Source organism: Dasypus novemcinctus, chromosome 22 (assembly GCF_030445035.2).
Source record: "Dasypus novemcinctus isolate mDasNov1 chromosome 22, mDasNov1.1.hap2, whole genome shotgun sequence".
Taxonomy (NCBI): Eukaryota; Metazoa; Chordata; class Mammalia; order Cingulata; family Dasypodidae; genus Dasypus; species Dasypus novemcinctus.
In genome coordinates, this window is record NC_080694.1 from 62,249,351 (window position 1) to 62,268,007 (window position 18,657).

The following is an 18,657-nucleotide window of genomic DNA, read 5'->3' on the forward strand; positions in this document are numbered from 1 at the left end:
CAGCATAATGTGAGAAAATATTTGAAAATTGCATATCTGAAAAAAGTTTAATATCCATGATATAAAAAGAGATGCTGTAACTCAACAATAAAAAGACAACTGACCTGATTTAGAGAATGGGCAAAAAACTTGAAAAGACATTTTTTCCAAAGAAGAAATACAAGTCGCAAAAAAAAAAACTTGAAAAAATGTTCAAAATCACTGGAGATTAGGGAAATGCAAATCAAAGCTACAATGCGATATCATTTTACAACTATTGGAATGGCCCCTGCAAGTGTTGGGAAGGATGTGGAGAGATAGGAACATCAACAAGAGAAGGAAAGGAATGGAGGCCCATACCGGTCCCGGGTCAAACCCACAACCGCAGCTTTGGTACCATCAAAATGTAATCAAACAATGACACCGACTTTCTACCCTCAAAGTATATTTTTCTTTTATAAAAGTGTAAATTTCATGGAACACTTGTGTTTGTGTTGGTGTGTGTTGGGGTGTGTGTGTGTGTGTGAGAGAGAGAGAGACAGACAGAGAGAGACAGAGAGACAGAGAGAGAGATTGTTTTAGAGACAATTCTGTTTCTACTTCCCGCTCAAACAAAAGAGCTTTCATACAAATAAGTGCACTCACACTCTTGGACCTGATGGAGAAATTTAGGCTTTTTTAAACCTACATGTTGAGATAAATTTTTTAAAAAACCAAAACTACAGATATTATGTAGTGAAGAGAGGCTATTTTTCTCTACTCTCAGAACATTCTAGAACTTTGCTGTCCATTACAGTAGCAACTAGCACATGTTTAAGATGTAGTAGAAAAAAATAAAAGTATGTGCAATATCTTAATGTTTTTACACTGGATGTTGAAAGGATATATTTGATTTAAAACACTAAAATTAATGTTTTTTAATTAAAAATTAAATTTATTATATCACATCATATATTGACTCACATGTTTTTGCAATATGTGATGACTGCCATCATTAAAGTAGATTCAATTTGTCATGACTCCATGGCCACGTGGTATTCCGTACAGTTGTTTGGTTTTTACTTCAATAGAGATGTGTGTTCTTCTCTAAGAAGCAGCATTTCCTTTCTCATCTTTTTTTCCTGATTTGTCACGTTTTTTCAGAATTGGTCAGGACTGGCCAATCGGCTGCTGCTCAGCATGGAAATTTGAAAAGTATGTTATTTGCTTATTGATAATTTCCTAAAATTTCCTGGCCATTTTCCCTTCCTCTTGGAGCTCAATTGCCTGGGTCATTGAATCCTCTTTAGTGAGACCATTTCCATGGGCCTTTTTCTTTTCTTGGTTCCTATAAGGCTAAATACACAGTGATCATTTATTTTTTTTCCAAATACCTACAGGGTTTCCTGAAAGGGTACTGAGAGTGGGGTTTGAACCCACACAGGCACTTGCCCATTGGATCTTAAGTCCAATGCCTTAACCACTCAGCCATCCCGGTGACAGTAGCCACAGAACTCCACCATATTAATCCTATTAGAAGTAAAAGCGTCTATTTTTGTTTTTTTGTGGGGTTTTTTGCTAGCTTGTGGGAAACTGTCATAAATTTTATACTGGTGAAACCTGGTGCCGGGCTTAAAAGAGCTCACAGAGAAAGGAAACTTAAAATGCTGCTTGGAAAGAAACTAATGAAAAAGTTCATTTACAACAAGCATAATCTCATCATTAATTTGTCACACCCACTATGATAGGTGTTAGGGAAACACTGAACTATGCTTGATCTCATGGAAATGAGGAAGAGTCTGCAAAAAAGAAAAAGCCCAGACGCACTGTCTTTTCTTTTTCTTTTTTATTATTACAGCATTTTCATTATTTTGAAAATACTAAACTACAACAAAATGACAAACAAGAAAGCTGTTCACCTTGCAGTCTCTCTGTGTTCTTCCTGTACAAAACTGCTATTTCTGGGTATTCTTGCATAGTTATCTATTGATTTGGCAATTTTATTAAGATATATTCACGTACTATATGATCTATCCAAAGTGTATAATCAATGGATTTAGTATAATCACAATGTTGTGCATCATCACCCTAAAAAAAAAATGTTAGAACAATCTCATTACTCCAATAAGAAAAATTTCACACCCGTTAGCAGTCATCCTTCCCCAGCTCTACGTAACCACTAATCTCATTTCATCTTTATAAATTGATTTATGTTTTATATAAATGGAATCATACAATAGGTAGTACTTTGTGTCTGGTTTCTTTCACTTAGAATAATTTGTAGGGTTTTTTTTTTTATCTGATAGTAACATCTTGTACTATTAACAAATTTGTTCAGTTTTAAAGGAAAATGGTCCTATATATGCAACTTTACCCATATTCATGTTTCACATGTGGTTATATGCTATACTGTGCCATGTAACATTTTTTAGTTTTCCTTTTAGTAATATACATGACTTTAGATTTTCCCTTTCCACGACTCTTACCACATACGAGCACTGCTAGTTAAAAATATGATGTGCTTTTACCTTTTCTTTTATTTCCAAAGATTAACACACATCATTTTTGCCAATTCTGCAGAAGTTGTGCCTTGGTTATTATAAATTGGTTATTCACAAATGTCAAAAGATGGAAAGAGTACAAGTGTCCATCACACTTTTCTTGATTCACTTCTTCTCCAGTTATGTCCTCTTTTTTTGCGGGCAGAAGGAGTGAGCCCTAAGAGTGAGATCCCTGTTCGGTGGGGAAATAAGTGGAGAAAGCACTGATTACTGGTTAACTTTTATTGTTTTTTTTTCTTTGATGACTCTGATTTTTAAAAATTCTCTCTCCAAAGAATCTCTCTCCAAAGAATCTCTTGCAGCCAATTCCCTTTGTCAATATCAGTGAAAGAAACGAAGAAAAGAGATGAATTTTTCAGAAGAGTGGTATTTCAGTAATGCATTCAGCCTTTAGAGACAGTCAAGATTGCGTTGTGCTTAGCATCGTGTTGGTGAGAAGCCAGGTGAGTAGACACAGACAGTTTTGAAAAGGTGAAGGTATGAGCCAGCCAGGAGTCGAACCTAGAATCTTCTGATCCGTAGTCAGACGCGTTATCCATTGCGCCACTGGCCCTCCCTGGTAAGTAATTTCCCTTATCTCATAGTTACGAATATGTAAAGAGCACCGACAGAATATTCATGATGAGAGTAATGTGCAGAAGCTTGGAAGGATTCTGGTAAAGAAGACCATATCCTTTGGGACCAAAGTGCATTCCCTTACAATATTTATATGTATAAAGAAAATTTCTCCTTTGGAACATTATGTATGTGATAGAGTAACTATCGGCCCCCAATTTTTAGAACAATTTCTAAAAAAAACACTTCACACCCCTTAGCAGTCCTTCCCCAGCCTTACATAGCCATTAATCTAACTTCATCTTTATAAATGATTTACATTTACATTTATAAAATATGTTTAGTTCATAGCAGTGCAACCATACAGTATTTGCTCTCAGTTCTTCTGGGTGTGTGCCCAGTAGTGGTATTGCTGGATCACATGGCAGATCTACCTTCAACTTCTTTAGGAAGCGCCAAACAGTCCACCACGGAGCCTGAACCATTCTACATTCCCACCGACAGTGAATAAGTTTTCCTATCTCTCCTTATCCTCTCCAACACTTGTAAATATTTTCTCCCATTGATCCAACTGCCTTTTCACCCTTTTAAAAAGACCTGTGAGGTGCAACAGTGTTTAATTTTGATGAGGTCCCATTTTTTAATATTTTTTCATTTGTTGCTCGTGCTTTGGGTCAAGGAAACTAGCACCTACCACAAGGTCTTTAAGACGTAGCCGTACATTTTCTTCTGGTACAACTGAATAATTTTGCAGTAATGGCAAAGAAATTATTTCAATTCTAAGAGACAACAATGAAGAGGATAAAAGGTATGATATTTTCCCTTTCGGAGTAGTGAAAACATTCTAAAATTGACTGAAGTAATGAGAGTTTAACTCTGTGATAAAATTAGTGTTACTGTGTGTATGCTTTGGATGGATTGTACAAAGCATGGAACTGTATTACACAGGGAATCCAGTGATGGCAGGGCTGGTTAACAAAACTAATACGAGAACATTCTTTCATAAACTATAACAAATGTATAATACTAATTAAAATGTGTTAATAACTTGGTGGGATGGGGGGAAATTACCCCAAATGTAAGGTACGGGCTATGTTCATAGCAACATATTTCTTAAAGGCAAACCATCCCAGCAGTTTTTATTCATTAATATTCATAGACACACACAGCAGCTTCATTAGAGATTTCAACTTTCCTCTTCAGTTTGAACGTGGAGCATTAGGAGAGCATTTTGCATGTCCAGGTACAGGAAGCAGAGCTCGCCCCTGCAATGCTACCTTCATTTACCTGCAAGAAGTAAAGAGTAGGCAAATGATTATCATATAGATTTTCTCTCTTCCTTTTGAATGTACATGATGTAACAAGAGCGACAGACCTGAAATTACAATCACCAAACAAACCCAAGGTATTTGTTGTCCACTTTCAGTGGCAAATACAGGACAGAGGACATTGCTAATTGGGATGTCATCAGAGAGGAGGTGGAGGCTCATCTCCTTTATTTCTCTCTTTTAAATTTAGTTTCCTGAAACAACATCTAAAGGCGTAATATGTACTCAGCCCTTAGCACCAAAACCTCCCACCTCCCACCCCCCTCCCGGCTCACCCTGGTCTCAGGACGAGCTCGCCTCGGCACTAAAGTGGACAGAGGGAGCTCTGGGACACACAGGCTGCCCTCTGCGCGCTCGCTTTCCTTGGACTGGCGCCCTGGTTCCGACATTTTAGGCTCCTGCAGCCTCGTTAAAGGAAACCGTGGCTCCTGGAGAGTTTGCTGCCTGCTCTCTGTGTTGCTGGGTTGGTTGTCGCTGTGGACGGCGACGGTCGTGGTGACACTCCTGGTGTTGGCACGCCGGCTCCCGTGGAGTGCGGTCCCCAGCGGCCGCCGAGTGCCCGGGCCCGCTGCCGCTCCAGCTGCAGCTGCACCTGCGGTTGCTGTGACCGCGAAGCGGCAGGGCTGGAAGAGGGAAGCTGACTCCCTGCGGACCATCTCCCTCCTGAGAACCGAGGCAAAGCGCAGCTGCAGGACCCGCGGCTTCCCCGCTGCTGGGAGGACATGAACTCTAGGAGAAGCAAGCCCGCAGTAGCGCTGCTGGTGAAGTGCGCGTGTGACCCACCAGCGCGAGGCCCTCCTGTCCCCGCCGGGGTGGGACAGCCCGCGACCCCGTGCTCGAGTCGTCTCAGTCTCTCGGGGCTCTGGGTTCGGGCTAAGCTGAGGCGCACAGCCGTCCACGACCTGCTCGGGTGCCCGCAGGTGACGCTGCGCCCATTGCACAGATCCCTGCTGCTCAGGCTTCTGCGCGTTCAGGAGTGACGCGCTCTTGAAGAGCTGTCTCCGGAGAGCCCGTTTATCCACCGCAGGGACTAGTAAAAGCCTGTGGCTGCTCTACAGAAAAAGCTTCCCAGCACAGCACAAATCAAAACCTACCCTTGCTAATATGCACGGCGCTGGCGCTCAGTTGTGCGCCTTGTTGTCGTTGCACCACTTTCCTAACAAGGTGCACAGAGACCGTAATCTCAGCAAATTAAACACATATCTGCAGCATCGAAAATTTCCTTTTAAACATGCAACACAGCTTGTTGTCGCGATTTCCTTAGCCACACAGGCACACACACAGGCAGAACGGATGTCGTCTCTCCTGGGGTCTCTCCTCCGGGTTAAGGCTTCCAACTCGAGCCACCAAAGGAAGGGGCTCTCAGCGGGGGTTAAGCGGCAGAGTTTCAGCCACACAGGCACGCTCAGCCACATAGGCGCACACACAGGCAGAACGAAATGAGACTCTGGAGACAGCTTGATGGAGAAAGCTAGTCCATTTATTGTAAAGGGGGGAGGCTATCTTATACTCTTTTATGAAGGATCGTGTAAAAGGTTGATTGGATGATATTGAGTGAGGTGAGACGCAGGCCAGAGCTCTAGTGCTGGTTGCTGTGCCCTTATTGGGTCTGTGCTCACTCGGTTTCAGTTGCCTTTTCCTGGAAAGGGGCTGGTTTCCAGTATATGCTGAGTCATTGCCCCAGGTGCTCTTTTGTTCTTTCGTGCCATTTGGTTGCCCCAGGCGCCATTTTGTTCTCTCAGGGGCCTTAGGAGGGGGAATCATCACAATTCTTCCCTTCCATTTTTAGGCAACTCGAGGAGACGTATGTCACGGTGACCGTGCCTGTCTTAGGTTGTCCTCCTCTGAGGATCTTACCCGTCATTGGCTACCGGCCAAGCTCACTGACCATCAGACCTTAGTTGGGGGCTACCGCGCTCTGAGCGGTGGACGATTGCATCTTTGATTGACCGTATGTTCACTTTAGGCAGGGCCAGTTCTGGGCATGGGGTGTCTATAAGGGGTTGTCATATTGGGGATTTGCTTGTGGAAGTCGTTGATAAGGGGCTAGCTGTAATTGAAAAAATTTTAGTCTGGAGATGTCTCATAGCTTCTTTTGGAAAAATTTAGTAAGACAGTGCTATAAGGAGAAGAAATATGAATAATATGAGGAGACCAAGTATGGGGGCAATCCATGCCGTAAGCGGGGAGGTGAACCAGTCTAGGACTGAATTCTGGTTCTGTGTATGTTTGGTTAATCCTTCTCGCAACTTGCGTAACTTTTTAATATTCTGCTCAACAATTCCCGACTCATTGACATAGTAACAGCATTCTTCTCCGAGGAAAAGGCAGGTCACCCCTTTTTCAGCTGTAAGTAAACCTAAAGCTCTTCAATTTTGAAGGGTTACTTGGGCAAGAGAGATCAATTGCCGTTGCGGGGAGTTGACAGAGTTTGCGGTGGTCTCTACCGCTAATTGTAGTTGGTCTTTGAAGTTTGGGGAGGTCATTATGTTGTGACCTAAAGCGCCACTGGCAGTGGCAGCTGCAGCAACTGAGGCTGTAAGACTGGCTCCTACTGAAATGGGGGGAAGGGCGGCTCTTTTTACAAGACGAGAGGGAAGCAACCAGGCAAGCTCTGATTCCCCGTAGAGGGTGAGTTGTGGGGTAGTCGCAACTAGGATGCACGGTCCTGTGAGACTAGAATTAGGGCAGGTTGTTAAGGTGTGATTGCACCAAAAGTGATACCCTGAGGGTGCTTGGGTTCCCTGAGGAAGACTTATATTATTTGTGCATCGGATGGAGGGATCATTTTTGTTGGTAAGAAAACAGGAGATGTTTTCGGAATTTACATTCCACAGGGGGATGTCAGGTATCGGGCTTTCACAGGGAAGGGTGCTTGTGAGATTATTGGAAGGTAGGGGTATCGCGGCTAGCAATGGGCGATTGAGGGCAGCACGAAGGAAGCAGTGGGAGGGGTTGCGGAGAATGCCGGACTTATTGAGGAAGGAGAGGGTATGAATAAGGATTAGAATCCAAGTGAGGGAGGCATCATAGAGGGGTTTTGGGTGATATCGGTCGAGGATCTCTTCGAGAGTTTTTTCTGCTTGCTGAATTTTATCTCGAGTCTCCGGGAGGAGTCGAGAGGTATTATAGAGGACATATTGTCTATGAATTTCGAGGGAACCGGAAGGAAGGGAAACCCAGGGATTTGCATACAGTTTCCCTCTAGCTCCTATGACCCACCTCTGATGCCAAGGGTCGGGTATACGGATGAAGAGGGATTGCCCTTTATAGTGAAAGAAACTGTCTGTGTTTCTTTCCACTTCATTATAGTAGCAAGAAAAATAGGGACAGCCTCCATAGGTTATATTATAATTTCCAGTGAGGCAATAGGATTCTGTTTGCTGATATGGGAAACAGACATATGGATACTGGCGAGACCAGCCTGTAATAGACTTTGGTGATATTGGGATGGTGATAGCTGCGGAGCACCCCGCTACTGGGCAGTATTGGGTGCCGATAGTTTCACTTACTACGCGATGAGCAGTGGAAATAGTTTCTCGAACCTGAAATTTCCAGACGTAGGTATCTCCACTGATGCAATGGAAGTAGATGAGGAGAGCAAGGTTCTTCACGTTGTGGGTAACGAGGCTGTGCATTCAGTCACAGGAAAAGGTTGGACACAGCGGCTGGGGATCCAGACAGGGTTCTCTGAACCTTCAGGAAAGACACAGGCAAACCGTTGGCCCTGAGTTAGTAGAGGGTGTGGCCCTCTCCACTTGTTGATGAGCGGGTCTTTCCACTGAGGCCTCCCCAGTGTCGAATGGCTGGGGAGAAATGTTCATCGTCAAATGTGAGGTAATTTATAGTAATCAGAGCTCTATTCAGAACATCTCTGGGGGTATCTTTAGGATATTCTCTTTTTAGTTTTTTAATTTGATGTTTGAGGGAGATGAGTGTGCTCTATGATAGCTTGGCTTTGGGGATTGTATGGGATACCTGTTTTGTGCGTGATGTGCCATGAGGTGCAAAAATCTTGGAAAATTTTTGAAGCATAGCAAGGTCCATTATCAGTCTTTATGGTCCATGGTATGCCCAGTTGGTTAAAAGCTTGAAGACATGATTTGACTTTTCTCCTGTGAGAGCTGAGGCGAAGGTGTATTTGGAAAAGGTATCTACTATGACATGGAGGAATCTTGTTTTTCCAAAGGTAGGTACATGAGTGACATCCATCTGCCAGATGGCATTGGGGCGCAAGCCTCGAGGATTCACACCCTGTGGTTGGAGAGGTCCCAGGGGAAGGAGGGGACCACACTGTTTGCAGGCGCGGACGAGATGTTTACATTGTCGTGCGGTGAGAGAGGGGAGATGTTTCAGGGAGTGAGCGGACATATGAAATTTTGCATGTAATTGGTTGGCTTGTTCAAGGGGGGACGATGGGAGGTGGAAGGCGAGGATGGAATCTGCTAAGTCATTGCCAGTGGAGAGAGGGCCGGGTAAATGGGTGTGTGACCTGGTGTGTTGTATATGCCAGGGGTGTTTGCGATTCCCGAGAAGGAGTTGTGGCGTGCATTTAGTTTTCAAAACTGCATACAGGAGAGCACCAGTGGTGTTGGTGGCATAGGAGCTATCAGAGAATATGTTCAAGGGGATGTCTTGGAGGTGCAGGAAGGCTAAATAGGTGGCGAACAATCCTCCCAGTTGAACTGACCCCGAGTGCTGTTCTCCTGTTACGGAGTTGGGGCCCCCTGGGGTTTTGATGACGACTGAGCCACTGCGTTTGCTTGCGTTTGCTAGCATCCGTGAAAAACTGTGGTGGCGAATGGGATGGGGGTTTTCGTAGGAAAGGCGTGGGTGCCGAAAACAATGGGGAGAACCTGTAGCGCCGCGAGTAATCTGTGTTGGGGGAGATGGTTGTCAGTTTGGCCGGTGTATCCAGAGAGGAGGATTTGCATGTTAAGGTTAGTCCCTGTGAGAGAATTTGTTCAGTGGTCAGGGGGAGAATGATGGGATCAGGCTCCACTCCAAAGAGGTGAACAGAGCTCTTGCAGAGTTTCCTGCCCAGGATGCAGAGGGCATCCAAGTGGGAGGTGATTTTTCCTAACTGGCTAAAGGAAAGATGGACCCAGTAGAGGGGAGATTTTTGGAAAAGTACCCCGGTGGGGGTTCCAGAAGGGTTGAGTACGATAGCTGTGATTGGTTGGGAGGGGTCAAAGTGCGCCAGAGAAAGTCGTGCTAAGTGGTCATTAAGAGGGAGACGCAGGCAGAGCCTTCTTCTGTGAGATGTCTGAGACTAGTAGGCGAGGGGTCACCCTCGGGGAGGGAGAACAGTGGGAGAAGCTGATGAGAGGAGATGGAGAGATGCGGCCTAATCCAGTTAATTTCCCAACAGAGTTTTTGTAGGTTGTGTAAGGTAAGAGATGGGGGGATTTGCAATTTGGGGGGTGCAGGGGTAACGGAGTCAGAGATATTGTATCCCAGGAAAGAGTAGAGAGCATGACATTGGATTTTTTCTTGTGATATTGCGAGGTGTAATTGTGTAAGATTATCGAGGAGAGCGCAGACACAGTCACACAGGCAGTCGGGGCGTTCGTGAGCAAGGAGAATGTCGTCCATGTAGTGGGTGACTTGGGAAAGGGTACGAGCCGGTGGGTGGCTGCGGGGACGAAAAGCTGACAGATGGATGGGCTGTTTTTCATACCTTGTGGGAGGACTCTCCATTGAAAGCGTTGGGAGGGGAGGGAATTATTGGTGGAGGGAATTGAAAAGGCAAAGTAAGGGCATCATCCTCGTGAAGAGGGATAGAAAAGAAGCAGTCTTTGATATCTATAACTGCTATGTGACAACCATGGCGAATGGCTGCAGGAGGAGGGAGACCTGGTCGGGGAGAGCCGATAGGCAGCATACGTAGATTGACATTACGAAGGTCATGCAGGAGGCCCATTTGCCAGGCTTTTTTCGTATAAAAAAACAGGGGAGTTGTGGGGGCTCCTGGAGGGTTCAGTGTGCCCCAGTGTGAGCTGTTCTTGTACCAGGAGGGTTAATTGCTGTAATTTAAATTGCGGAAGTGGCCACTGATCCGTTCAGATGGGGTTATCGTTTTTCCATTGTAATTTAATGGCCGAGGGCTTGGTCATGGAAAAATAGGGCGAAACAGTGGCCGTTAGGGTTGGGGTGATCGGTATTGGCGAGGAGTGTTGCTAGAGGAGGAAGGGGAGTGGGGCTCCTTGTTACTAAAATAGCTCCCAACTGGGTAAGAACATCGTCCCCATAGGGAGTGATCCACAGTAGAAAGGACAAGCAGGGAAAAGGTTCCTTTAAATCCATCCGGATCTTCCCAGTGTAGGGGCTTGCTCGCACGCTGAGCAGGGTGTTTCCCCATCACTCCTAACAGGAATGGACCAGGTTGAAGTGGCCAAGTATCTTGGACATCTCTAGGGCAGAGGACAGACAGATCTGCACCAGTGTCAATTTGCCCAGTGATTGGGTAGCTTTCAACCTTGAGGACTAGAAACGCTTCGCTCTCTGAGAGGAACGGGCCATAGGAGGGAGGTGGAGGCTGGGATGGGTTTAGGGAAGGGCTCTCTTTTTTTTATTTTTATTTTTTATTGACTTTGTAATAATATTACATTAAAAATATATATGTGAGGTCCCAATCAACCCCATCCCCCCACCCCCCCTCTCCCCCCCCCAACAACACTCCTTCCCATCATCATGACACATCCATTGGATTTGTAAGTACATCTTTGGGCACCTCTGCACCTCATATACATTGGTTCACACCATGGCCCATACTCTCCTCCATTCCATCCAGTGGGCCCTGTGAGGATTTACAATGTCCGGTGATTGCCTCTGAAGCACCATCCAGGGCAGCTCCATGTCCCAAAGACGCCTCCACCTCTCATCTCTTCCTGCCTTTCGGGAAGGGCTCTCTTACTGGCGGGGCTGAGCGCTGCGCCCCGGGAAGTTTAAAGGAGGGAGAGAACGACCTTGAGAGTCAGTTAAAGAATGACAGTCGCGTTTCCAGTGAAAGCCTTTTCTGCAGCGAGGACAGGGAGTGGGGGGCAGAGGACGAGGGGTGGAAAGAGTGTGTGGGGGGGTGGAGGTAGTTGGAGGGGGTGAAGGAGAAGGGCATTGGCGAGCGTAATGCCCGGGTTGGCGGCTCTTGTAGCAGACTCGGCTGGGGGGAGCGGGAGGCACGTGCCTGCGTTCTGCCAGCGAGGCGGCCGATGCCGAGGCAGAACCGGACACAGCCGCAGCGGCAGCAGCAGCGGTAACTGCAGCTGTAACGGCGGAGGCGGACTGAGAGCCAATGTCCCGACAGGCGAGGACCCCATCATCGGGGATTTATTGCGCAGGGGGGCGATGACCTGGCGACATTCGGTGTTGGCGCCTTCCCAGAGAAGACCTTTTAGAAGAGCATCAGCTGCGGCCGCACGGGAGGCTTTCCGGTCGACTGCCTCTTTTACTCGACTATAAAAGTCTGAGAAAGCTTCGTTAGGGCCTTGGAGGAGCTTAGAAAGCGGGACAGGTCTTCCCTGAGGGTTGACTTTCTGGAAGGCAGTTTTCGCAATGAGGCGAACCTGCCGGAAGTAGATGGGCGGCCCCGCATTTGGGCTTCGGGCAGAGCGCGTTGGTTCTCACCCTTGAGCGCATCAGGTGGGAGTTCAGCGAGGTTATTGCGCAAATTAGAAACACTTACACGGTCAGCTTCGTCAAAGCAGATGGCTTTCCAAGTGACAGAGTCGCCTGGCGTTAATATTGCTCTGGCGGCATTTTTATAATCGAAAGGACAGTTAGTTGCCGTGGCTGTGTCCTCCAGTAACATCTGGGCGTCGTAAGGCCGTCCTCTTGGACTGCTTTACGCACGTCAGTAATGGTTTCATAGTCCCAGGGACACCAGGTTGCGGTTGAAGAGTCGCCAGGAAGGGAGGGAGGGAGTGTCACAGGAAACAGATGAGGGCGGTGAGTCCTGGGAAAGTAGGGCCGGCGAGGCCCGTGGTCGGGGGAGTCTAGGAGGAAAGGGGTAAAAGAGGGGGAGGTAGAGGGGTCACGAGGTAGGAAGGGATTCGTGGGTCCCCTACCAGGGGTAGGGGATGGAGGGAATGGGGAGGGGTTTTCAGAGACGGAGCGGGAGGTGAAGAGGAGGTGAGTGGCGGAGGAGAGGTAGTGGGGGGGAGCGTAGTGGTGGCGGCAGGAAGGGAGGCAGCAGTAGAGGTGCTCGCAGGGTGAGGTGAGGGAGGCTCCTGGCTGTCACTTAGGGAAGGGAGGTGGGCGGTTTGAGGGGGTCCAGTGGGGGGTATAGAGGATCGAACGACGGGTGAGGGGGTATAGGACAGCCAAGGAGGGGAGGTTCAGTGAGGGGGTCCGCAGGAGAGGGGCTTGAGAGGTCGGAAAGGGGGAAAAGGGGGTCCTCGGCGGTGGGAGCGCCAGAGAGGGAACCGTATCTAGCCAAGAGAGCGGGCTTGAGGCCGAGGGCGACACTTGGCCTCCAGCGCCTCAGCCCAGCGCACGCCTTTAATCAGTTTTGCCCGAGTAAAGGGTTCCCAGACGGCAGCGGTGGAGAGCCAGGGATTGAGGCGGACCACTATGTCCCAATACTGGTTCAAGTCTTTTTCTGAGATTTCTACTCGCGGCCAGCGAGGAGAGTGCAGGGCGCGAGCCTGAGGGGCGTTTTCCGAGGAAGAAAGGTTTCCCGTTGTGATTTACCTTACCCGAAGACCGAGAGACGCGCGGGTCCCTTAGCCACGCAGGCACGCGCAGGCTGAGCGGGTGTCGTCGCGGCTCTCCTGGGGCCTCTCCGCCGGGGTAAGGCTTGCGCCTCGAGCCACCGAAGGAAGGGGCTCTCAGCGGGGTAAGGCGGCGAGTGTCAGCCACACAGGCACGCTCAGCCACGCAGGCACACGCGCAGGCACACACAGGCACACGCAGGCACACGCACAGGCACACGCACAGGCACACACAGGCACACGCACAGGCACGCACAGGCACACGCACAGGCACACGCGCAGGCACACACAGGCACACGCGCAGGCACACACAGGCACACGCACAGGCACACACAGGCACACGCACAGGCACACGCACAGGCACACGCGCAGGCACACACAGGCACACACACAGGCACACGCACAGGCACACGCACAGGCACACACAGGCACACGCACAGGCACACGCACAGGCACACACAGGCACGCACAGGCACACACAGGCACACGCACAGGCGGAACGAAATGAGGCTCTGGAGACGGCTTGATGGGGGACAGCTAGTCCGTTTATTGTAAGGGGGAGGCTATTTTATACTCTTTTTTGAAGGACGGCGTGAAAGGTTGATTGGGTGATATCGAGTGGGGTGAGACGCACGTCAGAGCTCTAGCGCTGGCGGCCGCGCCCTTACAGGGTCTGTGCTCACTCCGTTTCAGGTGCCTTTTCCTGGAAAGGGGCTGGCTCATTGCCCCAGGCGCTCTGCGCGCTTTGGTTGGGACTTTCTCGCTCTTTTGTTCTTTGGCGCAGTTTGGTCGCCCCAGGCGCGTTTTGTTCTCTCAGGGGCCTTAGGAGGGGGTCCCCACAACTGCTGACCCCTTCACGTGGGGACATCCTAGTGCAGACGGTGGCGGCGCCGCCCTGCCGGGATCCAGCTGCAGCGTCCCCGCGGGGTCTCCACCCGCGCAGGCCGGACCACCCCACTCGACTCCCCGGCTCGGGGCTGGGGCGGGTGGCAGGGAGCGCTCCCGTGGCCGGGGGGGGGGGGGGGGGGGGGGGGCCGGGGGAGGGGAGGCGGCGGGAGAGGGCCTGAGCTCCTGCAGGATGCGGGTCCGAAGCCACGGCTCAGCAGGCGCCCTCCGTGACACGGTCACTATCGTGCCCACCCGCTACTGGCACACCACCTCCTCCTCCCCCTCCTCCCCCTTCCCCTCCCCCTCCCCCTCCTCCCCACCCCCTCAGACGAGGCTCATTCATATTTTGTAACAAAGGCCGTGGGGTTAGGGCGCGTCTGGAGTTGGAGGCGCTTCTCTGGCCCCGGGGAGAAACGCCAAGTGGGGGCCTGGGCGGACACCCGCGGGGCCGGAAGGACGCCGGAAGCCTCGGTCCCTGCCAGGGCGCCCCGCCCCGCCCCCGCCCATTCCCGGGCAGTTGGATTTGGGGGCAGGAAGGACAGGATGGGGGATAATTCAGGAGAGACGGGGAGGGCTGCAGCCTTCCCTCGGGGTGGGTGTTAGCGATGGCCAAGGCCAGCAGGATTTCCTGAGCTAAGTTCTCTATCCACGGAAGTGGCTGTCAGCAAACCCCTGGTGCGAAGACAGAGTTAGTTAAGGAATCTGAGGTTTGTCAGGGGGTGATGGGTCTAGTGCCGAGTTCCATCCCCCTCTCCTGGCAGGCTTTTGCCGCCAGCGCTTCTCTCAATACACCCACGCCATGAAGCTCCAAACAGGAAAAGGGCAGCGGGGTTTAAACTAAGACATCTGGATATAAACTTCAGTTTCATTTCCTTCACGACTCAGTACTCAATAATATCTCAGAATCACACTCCCCATGTACACAAAATTGAGTATTACATTCGGTGGAAAACAAACTCGTGGAGTTTTCCTTAAGTGGCCGGTAAGGAGCTGCTCACCACACACACACACACACACACACACACACACACAATTTCCAACCTTTAGGACGCTTCCACACCAGTGTGGGAGAAACTGTGGATGAAATAATTAAGCAAGTGCAATAATGTGTAAAGAGACTGAGTGCAAGTGAAGCAAAATAAGGTAGGAGTGTGAAACTGGAATACAGAATGAAGGTGAGGTGAAATATGACAGACCTGGTGGAATTTGAACTAAGACTTAGAGGAAGGAAAAGACTTTATTTAAGGTCACTGGTAGACGGAATTTGACTAAGCCCTAGGGAGGTGTGTGGTTTATGATTTCAAGGAAGAGCAAGCACGTGGATGGTAACTGCAGCAGGGTAGGGAATAGGTTACGCACTTAGATCAGGTAGGATCTTGTGTGCCTCTGGGATTTTTTTTTTTTTTTTAGGAGGTACAGAGTATTCAGTTCAGGACCTCATAGATGGGAAGCAGGCGCTCAACCACTGAGCTACATCTGCTCCCCAATGGGAGTTAAGTGTCTTCCTTTGTTTTGTTTGTTTTCAGGAGGTACCCGGGATGGAACCTGGAACCTTGTACAGGAGAAGCAGGCACTCATCCATCTCAACTACATCCGCTCCCCGGGGCCATTGTTTGGTTCTCAGCCAGGGAATGGCTCCAAATGTTTTAAGGTGAAAATGAATCCTTTTGACGGCTCTGTGGAGAATATTGTAGAGAGGCTTTAGTGGAAAGAGGAAGGTGATGATGATATTTTAAAAATATTTCATACCAGAAATGATGTGGCTTGGACCAGGGGGGTAGCAGTTGAAGTGGTGAGAAGTGACAAGAGTCTGGTTATAGTTTATAGAAATAGCCACACAGGTGGAATGGGAGATAGGCTGGACTCAAAGAAGTCTCCACTCTTTTGGCCTGATAAACTGGAAGCATGGCATTGGATTTAATTGAGGAGGGAAAGAAAATGGGGGAAAGTGTGGGTGAGTGTTTTGATCTGTGAACTTGGAGATGCCTGTTATTAAGATATGTAACTGGAGATATAAATTAGGCAATTGGCTAGGCAAATTTGGGGGCTGGAAAAATGGTTGAGAAAGGGGATATAACCAGTGAGGTTCACATATATATGACATCCCCCCTCCCCAACACCGCTATTCCTCACCCAAGACTGGACCTCAGTTTCGCTAGTGTACTGGTTATCACCTCGCCAGTTAGAGAAGGGAAATAGCAGGTTTTTTCTGTTGCTTGTAACTTGACAAGGAAGATAAAAGTTTGCTTTGCCCAAGGGGCTGCCTGGTGCTCTCCCTGGAGTTCTCAGCTTGTGAACGACAGGTTGTCCCTGCTACCCAGAGCGCCGGCCTTCACCTGCGCTGAACCTGGCCGCGTCAGTCCAGCTTGACCTCGAGGGTCGTCAGGCTCCTTCCAGACCTGGGAAGCTGAGCATGTTTCCAAGATTTCTAAGGATTTCTGAGAAAGAAACCCGCTTCTAAACCGACCAAAATGATGCCAAAACTTACTTCGTTTTCTTTCTTTCTCTTTCTTTCCTCCTTCCCTCCTTCCTTCCACTCTTTCCTGCTTCCCATGGATGTGGTCCTGGCCTCATCCCCAGTACATCCTTTTTTAAAAAGGTTAAAAAAAAAAGGTTTTATACATATAATGCTAATTTATTTTTTAGGATTCCATAATCTTAGGTAGAGTACACCTAACCAAAATAAAATTTAGAGGAATTATACTTTATACAAGAAATGTTCCTTATTTTTTCTACCTCTTCAAGAGGCTAAAGCCTCTTTTTTTTCTTTAATAAAATTTGGATATAGTGAAAACCTTAAACACATACTGACTGCCAGATTTTGGAATATATAATTGCTTTATTTGTTATAATTTAGAAAGTATCTTTCCATACCTTTAAAGGACTTTTTTTTTAACTTACTGAAATTTGGTAATGAGATTTAATTACCCTATTTTAAGGCTGTTAAATGTTTAAATTGGGGAACTACAGGACAAACTATGATTCTTAATTCCCTGGCGGAGTCAATAAGCACTTTAAGCTACACTTACACTCTTCCATGCTGTCACACACCTAGCCCTTTCCCCACTCTTCCTCTTTTTCCTTATCTGAGGACTCCAGAGAGTCCCCTGCCTCAGGGTCCCACCCAGGGGTGGGTGCTCCAGACTGCCGCAGCTGCTGCCCCCGCCCAAGTAGCACCACATGACTTCTGCGTCTCTTGACACAGCGCAAAGTGGAGAATATCCCTCTCTTAAAAAGTAGGACTTGGGCTAGTCGGAATCTTGCAGAAAGCAGGGAAGAAAGGCCTTATTTCTCAACTGGTAAGATTTTGACACTTTCTTGTGAAAACAAATCAATAGCCTAAAGGGTATAAATTGATATTTCCTTCCTTCCTTCCCTCCTTTCATTCTTTTTCCTTTTTCTCTTCTCTCTTTTCTACAATTTTATTAGCTGTTAAAAGACACCTAATCTGCTGCTCCCTGATTAGCCCCACTTTAGCATCTTCTTATCCTATATTAGCCCCAGTCCACATGACTCCAGAGTACATAAATTTTAAAGGAGATATAATTAAAGGTCTTTACCATTTCTTGACTTTTTGTTAAACACTTAAGTCCTAGGAAGTGAGGAAAATGATTTAAAAGTCTAGCTGTGAATGATTGAGGCACAAATTAGAAAATATTAACATCCACTATTTATTACCATGTTCTTTGAAATAGAAGTGAACATGTATTTTATCTGGCTTGAAGAAGTTTGAAAAAAACAGTATCTATCATTTGTAAATTCTCTTGCTCCGAAGAAGCAGTTATGTTTGAAAAATTATGTAAATAAATGTTTTCATAGCAAAAAAAAAAAAAGAGGAAACAGAAAGAAACAGGTGGCCATGAGCTGCAGGCAGAGTAATTCCCAGCATGCCTCAACAAAATGCTACAGCTTCAGAGAAGGAAGGGCAGCCAATACGTGGTTTTGGACTTCTAGCCTCCAAACTGAGCCAACAAGTTCCTGTTTAAGGCAAATACTTTTAAAATAACTTAATGTGTAGCCCACACTTTCTTTGATCCTGTGCTAGGCTCTGAGGCACCAAATATCCTGAAGCAGTTGTCTAGGGCTAGCTGTTTATTATACTAAAGTAGCACATAAAGTTTAATTATATTTTAAATTGTCAAAGGAAGTCGCAAAGATAAGTAACCATGGCATTTTCACAGGGAAACAGAGAAGGTGCAGCTCCCTCTCAGATAAGAGGTCGGGTGGACATTGCCATCCCATGGTCTGCAGGGTGGAGGAATAAAATATGGATTGGAGTGGACTTGCTGGTATTCTACTACAAAATTATTGTGACTCTAGCAATGGAAGAAATTGTATCATTGATGTGGAGACATTGGCCACGGGAGTTACTGAGTGCATGGAGAGGGAAGAAGAGGTGTGATATAGGGGCATTTTAGGGACTTGGAGCTGTCCTGAATGATATTGAAGGGACAGATGCAAGACATTATATATCCTGCCATAACCCACTGAATGGACTGGGAGAGAGTGTAAACTACAATGTGAAGTATAATCCATGCGGTGCAGCAGTGCTCCAGAATGGATTCACCAATAAATTCACCAATAAATGTGCCACAATGATGAAAGAGGTTGTTGATGTGGGAGGAGTAGGGTGTGTGTGGAGTGGGGTGTATGGGAACC

At 47.6% G+C, this 18,657-nt stretch overlaps 2 non-coding genes across 2 annotated transcripts; both read right to left on the bottom strand.

Annotated features, from left to right (window-relative positions):
* Positions 1-1,373: 1,373 nt before the first annotated feature.
* TRNAL-UAA (transfer RNA leucine (anticodon UAA)) lies at positions 1,374-1,456 on the bottom strand. Its single transcript has one exon. It is a non-coding gene; the product is annotated as a tRNA-Leu (tRNA).
* Positions 1,457-2,999: 1,543 nt separating this feature from the next.
* TRNAR-ACG (transfer RNA arginine (anticodon ACG)) lies at positions 3,000-3,072 on the bottom strand. Its single transcript has one exon. It is a non-coding gene; the product is annotated as a tRNA-Arg (tRNA).
* Between the last annotated feature and the right edge of the window lie 15,585 nt (positions 3,073-18,657).